The 16,533-nt window shown below is 40.5% G+C and overlaps 1 protein-coding gene across 7 annotated transcripts in view; it reads right to left on the reverse strand.

Annotated features, from left to right (window-relative positions):
- Window positions 1-12,888, reverse strand: part of LOC105829490 (teneurin-m) — a 533,228-nt gene extending 520,340 nt beyond the window's left edge. For 6 of the 7 annotated variants that reach the window (XM_036289433.1, XM_036289435.1, XM_036289432.1 and 3 more), the window contains exon 1: window positions 12,767-12,888. The gene's annotated coding sequence lies outside the window, so the exon portion shown is untranslated. The remainder of the gene's footprint in view (window positions 1-12,766) is intronic. The other variant, XM_036289430.1, reaches the window with a different exon arrangement.
- Window positions 12,889-16,533: the final 3,645 nt, after the last annotated feature.

Genomic DNA, 16,533 nt, shown 5'->3' on the forward strand with positions numbered 1-16,533 from the left:
CAAACACTCCACAATGAACGAACGTAAAGAGCATAGACCACACAAGCGCAGAGAGAAAATTTTCAAAGTTCTTGATCATTGATCATACCAAGTCATTACTGAAAGTGTTGACATTATTTTATAAATATGATTAAATGTGTATAATATGAAGATATGTGTAACGATTTTATTAATACACACTACATATTTAGGTAAATAATTGTATGAATGAAGAAAATTAAATTTTAAATACGTGCTTGAAATAATCGCGTTGAATGAGGCAGTATATTGAAATATTACTATATATTAATAAAAAGAATAATGGAAAAGAAGTACAGATTATCAAATGTATTTTTAACGAAGTGTTGCAATGATTTATAGAAGTGATGGAAAAAATTTATGAGTATATTGTAAAAAATATGTGAATTAACAATGAGCGTAACAGGAATATTGTTGTACAAATGTAACATTTCTGTTATAAATCTTACAAATTTTATATTTATTTGATATAATTTTGTACTTTTTTGCAGTATAGAGAAAGTAATGGTTTCGGTAATCTCCCGACAGTAACCTCGTAACAGTAACCTAACAGTAACGCGATACGATTGAATGACAGAATTCCAAGTTAAATCTATCAGTGTGCACGCGATCTTACTTTTTAATGAAAAGAATGTTTTAGTTCAAAGATAAGATTTATTTTCGTAATTTAGGGAAGGTTATTCGCTACATAGACTCACGTGATACTATTTTTTTTTTATTACACTTAGATTATCAAAAATTAAGAAGCAATGCAAGATAACATCAGAGCCAGATCGATAGAATCTGTAACGCTTTTTGCGAGTGCGAGAATTTTTCGGTCGATCAACGGAATGGAAAGAAATCTTCTAGAAAAGGGGAGAATTTTCCCTATCGAATAGCTCGTAAAGTTTTAACACCCTTAAGCCATGCGAGTCTACGGGTGAAATAATATAACTGCGTTTCTCAAAAGTGGCTTTTCCGTCTCCAATCGTCTCGCCAGTTCGAATTCGTTCGATTTTAACGAACAACGGAGGAACTTGAATCGTAAAACTTCCTAGCTGTATGAGATCGAAAAGAAAATTCCTATCCTGGTAAGACTGAAACGTTCCAATTTCGCATAAATCTGAGAAATAAATTGATCGTGTCGATTAAATTGGTACGATGCGAAAGAATTTGACGTAAGAAATCACGCGCATGTAAAAAACTCGAACGTATAAATTTCCTTTTGCGCTTAAGACACATTTTCGTTTCTACTTTATTAATATAAATATTTGCAATCTAACGACAAAGCGTTATAGATGAGAATCTTTAATATAAATACTTACCTGTGTTGGTTATCTTGATAGAGACGGTCGGACAATAAAACACCCCGATTTGGTTGGTACGAGTTAAAAATAGACACCGCGGTTTCTGCAGGACGAATGTCGGAATGCAAATCGAGCGGGCGAGGCTAGCTCACGGAGATTGACAAAGCGACGCAATCACGATCCTCGGCGGGTAATTAGTTAGCAACGCGCAGCGAGGCTTGATCGCTTTCGATTTTTCTCGCGCGCGCCGCTCGTTAATTACTAACCGCCGATCGATACGCCACCGCGAGGGCGGCGAGATCACGGCAACGCGATACAACTAATTTTGCCACTGCGTATCGCGCGCGGCTTATTTCCGCGGTTGTAATAAAAGTGCCTGTAATAAATTTAGAGAACTGCGTTAATCGTCCTAACCTCACGTTTTAAATGCAAAATGCGCGAATAGCGTTCGCCGCGCTTTACGTTTATCAATTCACTGATAATTGCATCGCGGATAACTTTCTCTCTATCTCTCTCTCTTTGAACTAGAAATTTTATGCCCCGATGTTAATGCACACGGATATTATATTACATATATTATATGTTAGTTAATCTAACGCAGATTACATTAGTCGAAATGCACTGTTATCACATTGCTAATTTAATTAGAACACTATAACTTTATCAATATAACTGTAATTTATCGCGCGTTGATGGGTAAATCGTGCTAACGGGTGAATCGGATTTTACATTAGAAACTCGTTCAGAAACTTCTTTTCAGCGACGTTCGGTCGCAACTTAGTCTGTTAATTCTTTTTGTCGCTAGAGAGAAATAGTTGCTCTTACGTCCAATTACCGTTTGCGAACGCGCTTTTAACCTTAATCCGACTCATCCTTCACTCCTATTCATTCGCTACGTTACGATACTTTTTCATCGTAGATTGGGCTTCACTCAATCGCGAAAATATGGGCGATTGGGGAACACCGATAAAGTTTCACGGCGTCAATTTCACGCTGCCGCATGAACTTTATTTTAGATAGTGGAACAGATCGTCGAAACAGTTTACTGCAATATTTTCTATTGACACATGGCGGACACGAACAGACGAACATTCGGAAGCGGGACTTTTTCTCGAGGATTCTATCGTAATTTTCGTTTGCCATTACGTACGAACGCGGGCACGTGGTAATATATATTCGCGATTTTCCGCGATAGAAATTTTACTCTCTTCTACAAAAATCCTCACTGGGCTTCGCTTCAATAGATAGCTCGCTAACCCGAGATTAAAAATACGAGTTTAATTAATGCATTCCACATCGCGCGGTTTGAGATAACGCCCGCTCTCGATAGTTAACCATTCCAGCACACCAGAAATGTAAACGTCAGTTTAATGCAATAACGAAAAACGTGTCGATAGTATTCCATCGAATGTGATTGCGATCACGGGTCAATTTATCTGTAAACACAATTCCCATCTCGGTGCATTCACTAGAATTGTATTATATAATTATATCATAAAGTAAATACTTTAAATGTAATTTTTCTTTTACATATATCTGTACATACGCACATTTAAATAAATTAATAATGATTTGTCATTTCCAATAAATGTATGAAACGACATATTTATGAATCTTTATCTTGTAATGCCGCACATGGTGTTGTATCTTCATAATCAAATGGAATGCATTAAAATCGTTCATTCACGGTTATTCTTCTTTTTCTCTACGTCACTTCCACCATCATGAAACCAGTACGATTTTAATGAGCAACGAATACTAACTAGTTTCCAACGTATCGACATGCGGGGATCGAACGACGTTCGGCAGTTTCGTCATTCAATTAAATTTCCATCTATCGTATTATTAATCTGCCAACTCACCTGCACGGTTTCTCGCTCGAGCACGACGTCTTGTTCAAACAAGCCAATCAAATATCTTGCCGAGCTATCCCGCGGGACTCCACGACTCTTCGCTTCGATAAAACGTCATAAATCACACTGACGTGCATAAGATCGGGAGTATTTATTAATTTAACCGAGACGGCTCCGAAATCCATTATGGGTGGTTACAAGGCAGAATACGATTAGCCACAATACGCGTTCTTCAACGGGGCGATGTCGGCCGTCATAAACTACTATCTACGCACAAGATACTCGAACGAGAGTTTTGTTGTTGAAGACGCGGGCAAGTCATGGACCCCCGCGGATGCTCGATATATGGATTACCGACTGTGCTTGATGCACGATTAATAATCACCTGTCCCACTCTCTATCCCACAATACCAATCCTACCACTAAATGTTATTGATAAATCGCTCTTATTTGTAAATGTATTTCGTAAATAAAAGTTCTAAAAGACGTATACCTCTACGAGGGAAAGTATTAGATAATTTATCTACCGTTAATACATCTACTTTCGCGAGTATATATATTATGAGGCATTTTTCGAGATTAGGAAAATGATGTGAGCAACCTACGCATTGATGCGTAGATAAAATTAATTAAGATCCAAGCGTGGGAGAAGTTAATCAACCACGCGGTGCGCGGGCTAGCCGATGCTGAATGAGAAATGGGGGACGGGGGGGGGGGATTGAAAGAGATAGGCGAGGGTGTGACAAAGGGGTAATGGAGAGGGAATATATTTTTTACCGTTCCTGCGCTCGCACCGATGCGGATTAACGGCGAAAGTGGATAAACCGAGCGTCAAGGGCTGGTACCAGCGCAGGGGGTACGTACTGCCAATAAAACCATGGGACGCGGGAGGAGGGGCGAGGGTGTCAGTATATCACGTGGCTCTGGCTGGTCGTGTCCAACGATACAGTCCAATATATTATCCAGATAGCCATGCTAATTCAGCTATAGTCCCCACCGGTTTGCGTCTGACCGAGCGGCCTCCGTGTCACACGGTTGCTGTGCGTGTCGTCGTTTCTACGCACGTATACACACGTACGCACACGCGCATGTACGCATTCACGCGCGCGTTCACACACACACACAACACAAACACACGTTCACTCACACGTGGCTATGCGATACGTTTCGTCATCCCGACGGATCCAACGGTCTCTCCGCATAGTCGTCCTGCGTGGCAGGGATTTCAGGGGGCATTGCATCCTCGTTACACGGTATTATACGATCGAGCGCGACAGGAGAAGATTACGTTGCATCGCGTCGAGCCGCGTTTGACCGGAACGAAGATCCGCGCGCGTTCTGGAGGGGAGGAAGGTCCATTAATAGGTTTATTCTTGAACGATCACCAATAGCACGTTTGTTATCGGTTCCGATACCGGAAAATGCAGCGCGCTGATAACGTAATAAGCTGATTGTGCGACCGTAGTCGCGTGGCCGAGAACATAACGAACGGGTTCGCCTCGAGTTGATTATAAGGAAGGACGTGTAATATAATTAATAGACAAAAAACGGACTCGAAGACAGAAAACGAGATGAGTATGTAAGTCTTATATCATGGCTTAAAACATTTCTTTATTTTTATATATCCTTATCGTACTTTTTGTGCCATACGTGGATTGTATTTAAAAATATATATATCACGGTATAAATGTGTCTTCTTTTAATTATTACTTGTTCGTTTTTTATAAAAAGAAGACATTTTATTTGCCTTTCATTTTTATTTTAAATTATGATAATTTTCGCATCGGTGTGCATGAATTACCGTCGCACTTACGCTGGGGCTGCACTGTTACGCCACGTCGGAAAACTGTCGTTTCGTTCGCTTTGAACTCCTAATTGAAGGTGCTCGCACGTAACAAAGTCCGGAATACAATTTTGCCGATTTTGGTGTGTTGCGCACGAGAATGGACGTTATCCAATTTCGTTACTCCAACGTTCGTATCGCCTCGTATCGAGAGAGGGAACTCTTCTAGAAAATAATATTATGCTACGTTCGTATAACCGCGAGAAATGTTTTGAAAATTTTCGACGGGAATTATACTAAAACAGGGTATTCGGTGCGCGATAATAATTTATAAATTATTAGTCTGCTGAATTCTTACTCGTGAAACATTTCATATCTAATTTTTTTACAGTTAAGAGTGCGCGAGAAAGGGACGACTTACTGTAAAGTATTTTTCTTAACTTGAAATTATTAAATTTGACGTTATATTAAGAGCGATAACTTTGGGAGCACCGATAAATCTATGAATATTTTTTCTCCACCTTTCTCTCTCCTCTCGGCTTCTCTTTCTCTCGCATAATATTTCCTCAACCTCCGGCTTAAAGGAATTAGCGCTCGTAAAGCGACGAAACATCCTCGTGTTACACCTGTCGTCGTGCAGTAAACTGGTTCCGACGGAGATACAGGCGCGTTTGCAACGGTCTCAATTAGCTTGGCTTCGCAGTTCGTTAGACCCTTTAAAACCGGTTTGCAGCGCTAAATGTTTTCAGTGACGGGAGCGCGCGAACGCACACACACACGCACGCACACACATACACACACACGTTTGAAAACGCATGTAGAAAGGATGAAAAGCAAGCGGAATGAAGGAAGTGAACCAAGGTCGTTTTCAAGTGAACGAAATTGCGTAACGCGAGACATCGAGGGGTGGTAACTAGTTTAACCTGTGAAATTTAGTACGGTTTATTCTGGTGGTGTGAAAACTTATATTCTCTTACCTGGTATTAAGACCGTGTTTTGTCGTATAAGCTTCGATAATAGAAGCGGGGAACATAAAATGCACGATACTTGTACGGTGATATTATTTCGTACTCATTTAACCTTTCTTGCATGCATAAATTTTGATTTTACTTTATGTTATACAAAGACTATACGGTTGTGTGTGAGGAAAATATATATCGTAAAAATATCTATACTTCTTTTCCAATTCGTCGTATATAAAGTACTGTGGATGTATAGATAGAATGAATTCTTACTGGGTATAGGAAAAAAATGTCTACATGCTCATTTATTATATAATAAAGAATAAAAGACATTTATCTTCATAAAAAAACGAACGACCATTATTGCACGGTTGTAAATAACGGAAAAAATTTTGGCACGGGAGAATCAGAATTGACACACCAAATGACCCATTAAACGGAGTGGAAATATCGTCTGCTGAAAGTTCGTCCGTTAGTGGCGGTCGAAGTAATTAAACTGAAAACGTGTCAAACGGACATTTGTAATGTCAGCATTAACGAACACATTCCTCACCGCGAGCAATAAAACTTCATAACTATTTCATAAACACAGATAGGTAGATTGTACGAGAAATATCGATATAATTTATTTTTCCCGCTTATTTCCCCCGGGGATTTTCCTTCTCTTGCCCAGATATTGAGACTTCTCCGAGCGATTTTTTCGTTTTTTTCGCTTTTCTGCACGCCTATCCTTTTTTCAACTGAAATGAATTTGTTTTTAAAAGGGATTGCATACATGGTGAAAGCTCGTGTATCTGTAACTGAACTTCGATTTATGAATAAGTGATTTGTGAAACGTACATATAGTGTGTATATATATATATATATATATATATATATATATATATATATATATATATGTGTGTATATGTGTGTGTGTGTGTACAAAATTTTATGGCTTTTGCCATAGATTTCGAAATAGAAGCCTCTGTGTTATTTTTTCTTTCCATTGATGAAAGATTATTTTGTATGGAATTAGGCGGTTTTTTTCCTCGGGGATAAAATTATCCCAAGATAATTCTATAGAACTTAAAGGAAAAAATTCTATTGATATATTCGCAGGTGTTACTGGCATCATTTTTTTAAGTGATATTGACAATTCCTCAATCTTTGTAGAATCTACAACAGTATGTTGCAAATATATATATGTATATATTTGCAAACACTTGTCAGTTTGCGCATTCATCACTCTTTTATTTTTTTATGTCACATTTGGTAAATACAAATGTGTTAAATTATGACAATCTCAAAATTATTTCATGACATAAATTTAGTACGTGCATTTAATGGTGGATGCATAATTAATTGAATTCATTTAATTGACAAAAGTACGTAACGCATAATTTGTGGAACCGTCGAAACTGTGCGGCGAAACACCAAAAATTCCACTTGCGAAAGCACCTTCTTCGGCGTGCCTGCCCTCCCCATTCAACCTGACGATATTACGCTCCCTAGCACGCAGAATTCTTAATTAAGCACGCTACGATTTGCGAGGGCCTTTGATTTCAACGATCGGCCCTCCCTCGGCAATAAAGCCGCGACTTAGCTCGAAGTTGAGAGAACGCCCGAGATCCCATCTCTCTATCTTTCTCACCTTCTCCCTCTCCCTCTTTCCCGGTGCGCGAGCATTTTCGCGCAAAAGTTAAATCCGCGCGCGCCGTGTACTCGAGGGCTACCTCGAGCGTACATTATTTCATTAACCGTGCTTTCCTCATCGACCTGCGCGCCTCGTTCTCTACCTCCAACCTCATCGTTACCACTACTTTCGCAGAGCCGCGCGGACGCCCTGTTCCCAGCACCGAGAGAACGTGCCACGGACATGGCCGACGTCGGTGGGTAATAGCGTCGCAAGAATGAAACCAAGGAGGGCGGCGAGGAGGATAAGGCAGGGCGACCGCTTCGCGCGCGCTGCCCCATTCCAACCGGGGCTCTTTCTCTCTTCATCGCTTCCTCCCTCTCCTTCTTTCATATTAATTAATTTGCTCGAGAGTTTTAACGACTTATTGCACTTCAATTAACTCATTTTAAATTGCATAATCCCCACACCTCGGGGGCTGGAAACCGGTACCCGCGATAAACTGTGCGGCGCACTTTTGCTTCTGCGCTACACGAGAGACCGCGTACGAGCATGTTATGCACGTATAAAGGCAGGACGTGGTTGCAAATAATTTTGTGTATTCCCTACACGGCCTATTGATTTACCCAAAGTAACATTACTAATGACTTATTCCATTAACGTCTAAATTTTTACTTGTACAGTAGTTTAATTGTTGGTCGGCTAGATAAAGACATACTAAATTATTGTGCCGGGTGAAAAGTAAAAAAAAAGAAATTAAAATAAATCATAAAAAAGTAAGTTAAATAATTGAAACTATGATATTGTAGATTCGCTCTTAATTACCCGCGGGAGATGTACATACAATACAAATCAATAGCTTAAAGTTTACGCGGGATGGGGGGAGAGAACAGACTGTTATTCAGGAGACCACGCGTACAATCTCCGGAAACGTTTCAAAAAGTTGAGGATCGAGGCCGGGGGCTCGCATAGAAAGTCAGAGCTCGCTGCCGCGGGGGTGGCAGACCGCGACCGATCTGAAAGGAACGAGCCGAAGTTTGCGGAGGGGCCCCGGGATCGCCTGGAACTCATTCGTAAGCGAAGACCGATCCTGCCCGTAATTACAATTCGAACAAAGTTATGTCGGTTCGCCGGAGCGGTGGCGGAGGATGTGTCAAGTATTTAATCAGCGCCAGGCCGAGCGTCTCTGCGTGAGACAATGGATGGCGACCAACTCTCTTATACGGAGCTTGTCCTCACCGCGTCGCGACATCCCTTGCGCCCCTAGTGCTCGTCTACTTCCAGCACGACTGCGGGCGCAATTATGTCGACCTCATTTCAGAACAGCTTTACTCCTCTTTCCGCGCATTGTACCGTTCATCTATAGCTTCCTCCTACATCGAATCTCTTGCATGCTCTTCGTGCCCATCTCACGCTTTTCTCTCTTTCGTGTACAGTTTCATACACATATATTGTACTCAGCGTTCGGTCAGTTCTACTACGTGACTCTCTTTTCATATCATTTTACATTCAATTTTATATATATGTGAGAAAGAATAAACTTAAAAATACGCTTCGAAAGATTGTAATCTATTTGTTATCTAAAAGATTATAGAGATATACAAACAATTCACGTTTACTTAGGTGGCGTTTTTACGACGGAATTCCGAAAATAAAAGTAGCTCAGTGGTATTTCGTTTGTAATCTTTGGTATCTGATCGCGCGGGAGGCATGCTACCCCTGCAAGCTAGTACATCTACCCCTTGGTATTTGCCATCTCGATATACTGCAGCGACGTCTGTTCCTCGAATCACGCGCGGTCCGTACAAATTCCCGAGCTACACGCAAGCTGCACGTCAGTGGCTTTCGCAAAGAAATCCGTTAACTGGCTAAATAATTACATCGTTGTTTTCGGTTAATCCCCTCAGAATCGTTGTAATATAATTTCATAGTTTTACAGTATTTTAAATCGACATTAATAAGTGTAACTAGTATACTACGAACTTTGAACGTAGTAATTTTACATTCCGGATTTATTTCTTGCCAGTAAACCGATCTATGGATACATGTTTCAAACAATTATACTTGTTAGATTTTTTATATTATTTAAGGCAAAAATTTTGGTTGGCAATTTGATAATTATTGGTCTTTGGATTGTTAAAAGTTTTGAACGTGTTTCAATTGTTGGCAAAGTATCAGATATTTTATAATATTTGACGCACTCTCGATGAAGCGTTTCAAACAAATTCGCTGGAAACGAGCACATTAATAATATTACAAAATATATTAATGCGTGTCTGTACGCGTGAAACGTTTTACAACTAAACGTATTCCTGATGAGAATGACGTGCATGGAATACAGAGCGTAACGGCATTGGTCTCCCTCGTGTATTGCTCGCGTGCGGTTACACAAATATGGACGAGCGCACTCCAAATTAAGGTTTAGAGTTTGTACAAATCAGTATCGAAGTTATGGACGTGCCGAGCTGGTAAATCTAAATCCCTCGTGATTGTCTGTCAATTATTTATGATTGGCGGCAATTTGTCCAATCGAGAATAAGCCCTTTCCTATTCGATGGGGGTTTACCGACTGTCATTCAATGTTTCGGACTGCATTATCCGTTTCTCTACCGTGTTTTTCTTGTCCGCGCAGTTGCATAGACACGTGTTTATTAAAAATCTAAAGGAAAACAATTAAACTCGTATTTCTCAAAGCATCTACATAGCGCCGAGTAGAAATGTTATCGTGAACGAATTACACATTGGCGTGAAGCATAGTTTTGATAACAAACGTTGCGTTATACTGAAAATTCAATCGGGGTCGCGGAATTTCCATTTAAATTGTATTTTTGCACGGGATATAAATGTGCACTGCCAACCCAATTAATTAATTCTGACAATCAGTCCGATCCTCTTCATCGCGAAACAACATATCAGGTTCAGCGACATTTCAATAGACATTACGTTATTGCAAAAGGTACAAAGATAATAACGCATCAAGAATGATATTGACACTATTGTAAATTAACCAATTTAGAAAGTTTTAACAAACCACTAAACTTCTAGTACTATAACTTTACAAAGAATCAGACTTTCCAACTTTATTCCAACCAACGATAAGCAGCAACAAAAAAAGTTCTTCGCGCGTGACATGAAATAGTTTTTATTCCTAAGTTTCTTAAAACGCAATTCTGATACTCTTATTCATTTATTCTTTTATTTATTTCAGTAAATTTTGGTAATTAATCAAATAGTAAACGGAGTTTTAACAAAACATTTCTGATATCTCATCAGTGAAATCGCAAGTTCATACACCGATGTACTGATTGAAATAACGCGCGCCAATCTCTCGTATATCGAGTCTTGAATGAAAGCGTCGCAACATGGCGTTAATTAAGCGAAACGAGAAAATTAATGACGACTAACTTTCGGCGCGCTGAATTACGCGCGTCCTCCCAACATCGCCCGCGGAACATGTAATCATCGTGACGAATCGAGCCCCTTTTTTGTATCCGTCGAAATTTATTTGCGTGATGTTTCCCTAACAAGCCGTTGCGTGACGTATAGTTTTACAGGGTTCAATAGAGGACCGGTCGAGTTTTTGTCTCTGCGTAACGTTCATTTATGCACGCCTCTTTTTCTGGTTACTTAACTAAGTTTATGCAAAAAAACTAACGTTGCGCGCGACTGCGGTGAGTTTTCTGCCGCGAACACACATACATATACTTCTGTGTGTGATGCGGGGAAAAAGTTTGCGCACCGTAAGTAAATTAATTGCTCGTGCCGCAAAAGATCTAATTAATTTTGTTGCAAATTATTTTGGTTTCTTCATTCATATTAAATTACGGTAATGCGATTAGTCATGCCTCTAATAAGTGGAATTTTGTAGGATGTAAAATTTATTAGGAATAATAAATATCGACTTTATAATATCGGTAAGTGAAATTTGTATGCGCAATATGAGGAAATTAATATGCACATTTTTAAAAATATATTTACCTTTTTTCTCATATTTTTTTGCAAGATTATATGTCATATTAAATAGTATAAATTAATCAGTTAACAAATTATTTAACGTAATATCGTTCTTTAAGCTGTATTAATTCTTAATGTGATTGAGATGAAAGTGATGTTACATTTCTCATAAAATATTTACGCGTTGGTAAAGAGTTGTACGAGCTGTATGCGGGAGTTATAAAAGTACACAAACTTTGGCAATTGACTTTATCACCGCATGCATAAATCAATCGAGTTCATGGTTGAATAATCAACATCTAAAGTCATGATTTAGCAAGATAACTTATTTCGGTAAACATGCTCTCTGAATCTTTAATCCCCGAATTATGTCGTCGTCATATATTAATTGAACGAGATCGCAAGTCTTGTCAAGCAACAAATTTTCTTTCGGTTTTTTTTTCCGATTATCTGGCCGCGACACTTTGCCACGTTCTTCCGTCCTTCTGTCATACTTCTGCTTTGTCAACTATTTTCTCTTTCTCCCCTTAACGGACCACCCACGACTTTGGCCAGCCCTTCCACTCACGTCAGCTTAACGTCACTCATGCTCGTACGGCAGGTCCTTTTTGTCACACTCTTCTTGCGTCTCTCGTCATTTCTCTTTGCTCTTCTTTATCTCTACTGTGTACTATTTTAAAACGTGCGTTCGAATTAACAGCTCCAGAGCGCTAAACATTCGCTGAACGTTTGCTGTACGTTTAACCAGCTATTATCAGCTGTAATCTAACTAGTTATTCTCGCAAGTGTGACTGATTGCTTGTTAAATTAGATCAAGTTAATTTCTTATCACTTTTTGTAAAAGAGATACAAAAATCTCCGTATGTTATATTAATGACATTATTTTTTGATATTGAAAAAAATAATTGTATCTGAAGAATTGTATAAAACGTGAACTGCGTTTTTGACCGTGATTATTTAGACAAGTGTTTCGTTGTAAGCAACGGCTGCATAAATTAATATTGTAAATATTGAAAACTTATGTTCTTTTTCTGTTAGGAAAAGTACGATGTATTCAACGGAGAATCATTTTGTATATCAGAAATAGATTGTCTGACACAATGCCAGTCACACTTGTTGCTCATTTGAAGACGATTATAAACAATAGAGAGACATGTTATTCTTTACCGAGATTTTTCCCGTTTTCCTAATCAAACAACTTTTTCATTTGTAATTTGCTCCGTAAAATATTTCTTACGTAACATAGTTACACTGAAACTACCAGAGTTAGATAGACATCGTAGATAAAAACTCACCGGTCTCACGTTGACGCAGCAATTTCCACTTCGGAAGTCTAACCAAAGTCTGTCTCTCCCGCCGCTTTTTTCGTCCGTACTCTTCGGTCTCTATAACTCTCTCGTCATGTCACGTTCTAACTGCCTTCCCGCGATCCCCGGAGTCTACTTTACACAGATTGCACTGCACGTCACAGCCGTCCTCTCTTTTCGTCTTCTCCTTTTCCCTCGTACAAACTCTTTAACAGTCGGAAAATATATCAAAGGGTCCACAGAGTGGTGCGAAGTCAACGCGATATTAACGCTCTCCTTTCCGTGTCGCACAATCAGTGTCCACAATAAGTTTTGAAATCGAGAGACAGGAGATCGGCCGCTTGGAGAATCTCCGGAAAGACTAGGTGATTCTCGCTCTAACCTCGCGATCGAACACGCTGTTGTCACGTGTCAAGAGAAAGAGGAAACTGTCTGTCATGAGAGGTTTCAACTGCTTCTTCAAAGAGGTTTTCAATTTCAAAGTATAAATGTAAGAGACTCTCTCATGGCGAGGAACGCGGCAGGGAACGAGATGCCTTGAGAATCCGCTCGTCTGAAAAATAACGTCGTCGACTATCGACTGTTACGGTAGTTCAGAATTTTCGTGCGGGAGACAAGTGATTCGTCTGAACGCCCTGAAACGAGATTCCTCGAGCCTTTCTCGGGATATAAGTCGCGGCACGTTCGCGAGATCGACTGACGCCCTCCGGGTTTTTCGTCCGCGCGTTGTCGTCCAGTCACGTGGCGGTGAACGCCACGTTCATTGATCGCGAGCGACCTTGCTGGTGGTGGTGAGTGTCGCGATGTAAGCTCTCGACGACGAGGTCAGTGCATGCATGGGGCCACCGCTGCCAACCTGGACGAGTCGCTGGAGGAGGATATTCTCGCCGCCTCACGGCCGTAACGTTCGCGCCGAGAGTTCGACGCACGAGGAAGTGGGCTACTGCGAGGACGAGAGTTGATTCGTCCCGCGTGCGGATCGTAGGGTCGTTGCATTCGCGTGTGGTGCCCCGGTCGGCGGCACGAGGGTCGAGCCGAGACCACCACCCACGTCTCTTTGGTGTCAAGCACTCGTGTTTATGCTCGGGTACGATTACGTTCTCCAGAGCCCACGAGGAGGAATACGTCCGTTCGCGAACTGTTCGCCAAACGTACTGAGGTACCCGGCGGCTAGTCCGCCGGTGACGTTGTGCCTCCGCGGGGTTCGATTCCCGGATGGGCATGCGCCACGTTCTGTGCTTTCGGGGGGAGGTTGCCGTCGCCGCCGACGCCGCCGCCGCCGCCGCCGCCGCCGCCGCTGCCGCTGCCGCCGCTGCTGCTGCTGCTGCTGCTACTGCTGGTGGTGGTGGTGGTGGTGGTGGTGGTGGTGCTCGTGGAGGTGCATCCACCACCGGGAGATAGTTGCCAGTCGGTGAGGTTGCTGAGGGCTATCTTCCTTTCGTTCTCTACCTATCGCGCTCCCCTTCGTTCTCGCGCCGCTTCTGCCCTCTCGCTTATCTCACACTGTTTTTACCCTCGTCGTGTCGGTTAAACCTCACTCTTCGTCGACGTCTTCGTCAATTTAATTTGGCCGTCGTAGTAATTATCTGTGTATGAATACATGCCGAGTTAATCAAATTGTAATTAAGACGAACGTTTTTTTAGAACATACATAATTAGGAAATTTTATATACCATATTTGGTTAATTTTGTCGTAAAAAATTTCATCAACTATAATAGCGTTATATCACAGGAGGTACATTGTTTATCATGTTTGTTTTACTTTTGTAATTGTACTTGTATAATCTTTATGTTTCCATTGGTGGCTCAATGAATTTACCATTTATATAAATATCAATCTTTTTTTAGACACACAAGTTATCAAGACTTTTACGTTTTTTGAACACGTTTTGTATGACATATTAACACATTTACGACAGAGGGAAAAAACCTTCGTGATATCGATATGACATGCATATCTGACTGTTCGTGATGACACAAACAATTTAAAGAATTCATGCAACGCGTCTTTTTGAAGCAGACGTTATGAATTTGATAATATATTTGGCCGTTTCCATGAAATGTCTATTTGTTGCGAGGTAACAGTTCGTGAAGCGAAATGAAGGGTAATTACGAGTGGCGCACTTGTTGCTCTTGCTGTTGTTGTCTTTCTGTTACTATTGCTGATGAACACATCATACGTTTGAGTATTGCGGGTCTTTGTTACTTTTTAAAGAATTTTAAGAAAAATTTTGTTGCTATATTATATATTTAATGTATATTTAAGTAGCACACGTGTTAATATAAATGATTCACATGGTACTAAAAAAAAAACTTATTGTTACTTGAATAAATTTCGATTAGCAAAATTTATTTTTTACAATGAAATTTTCAATAATTAAATTATCTGTAAACTTCACGATAGTCGTATCGTTGCTGATAAAACGTCTCTCCGATGTGTCCGACGGCTCGCGAAAGTATGCAGCACGTTATTTATTTACATGTATGTTTAAATAAATCGTCTCGAGTAGAATACACAACACGCATGTAGAGCACGAGATTGTATTACGTTTCTGTGCTTGTTGGCATCGCGTAATTAGCGTTACACGTTCTGTAATGCATGTTTCATTATGCGGGCGTTGTATCGCTGTATCGTAATTAGTAAGCTTAAAGGCAGATATTATTCATGACACGTGATAGTTATACGCGCGATAGAATATAGGTTTCAAAGGATAAAGCAGAGCATATAATTGATAACTTGTGTGTGCGTGAAGAAAGTCACACGCGTATTCATCTCAACAGACATTTCTTGCTCCTTGTACATTATATATCTCGTCTTTTCCAGTTTGTCTTCGCTTTCATTCTTTGCGCTTTTCTGATTTTTACTTACATATGTTTTAATTCTACAATCGAGGCTAACAGAAAAATCCGTTTCTAATTAAAACCGCAATGCGATTCAATTGATGAAATTTGATGAAATTCTTAGCGAGCTTTGATTGGAACGAGTTTTAGAGATGCTATTACATGGCTATGTTAATATAAATAATTGTTTTCTTGTTTTTTAAAGTAACTCTGTAAACATTAATTAAACTGGGAACAGCTTCGATTATTCTACCGATTTTAATGTACAATAATTTAACAGTTTCCATAAGCACGCTTGAATATAGATATTTATTATATATTAATACATTGCCATCATTTCCAGGCCGCATAATTAATCCGCTCATTTAATTTCGGTAATAGTATTACAGCAAGCAACGCGAGATTTTACATGGCTTATAACTTTCTAATGTCCCTCGCTGAAATCTCAATTACCGGGCATAACTTGAATAGTAGCGTCAGCTTCTCCACGGTGGCAATCGCGCCAACTTCCGCCATACGTAGACGTACATACGTCGGCGTTTCCATTGGTCGATCGGGCATGAATTTAGACGGTGTGCCCCGGATAACCCCGGAGATTGAGACAATATACGTCGGCTGTGCCGCTGCGGTTTGCCGTTGCAGGGGGTATGGCGCGCAACGGCTCGGTTTGCTGCGCGGCCGAGAGAACGAGAAACCCAGTTAACTCAGCAGGTTGATTACGGTGCGGCAGGTGTCACGGGCTCAGCTCTACCAAGTTTCATCTAATCGTGCGAAATATCTTGCGAATTACGAGTACGAGGAGAGTTTTCGCGCGCAACCGCCCGGCCGCGGCCGTTCGCTCATCCGTCGATGCCGCAGTTAATTGCACTTGCGACAGGCGCGCACTTTCTGTTTCTGTAACGTCAACACGACGG

This window comes from Monomorium pharaonis, chromosome 7, assembly GCF_013373865.1.
Source record: "Monomorium pharaonis isolate MP-MQ-018 chromosome 7, ASM1337386v2, whole genome shotgun sequence".
NCBI classification, from domain to species: Eukaryota; Metazoa; Arthropoda; class Insecta; order Hymenoptera; family Formicidae; genus Monomorium; species Monomorium pharaonis.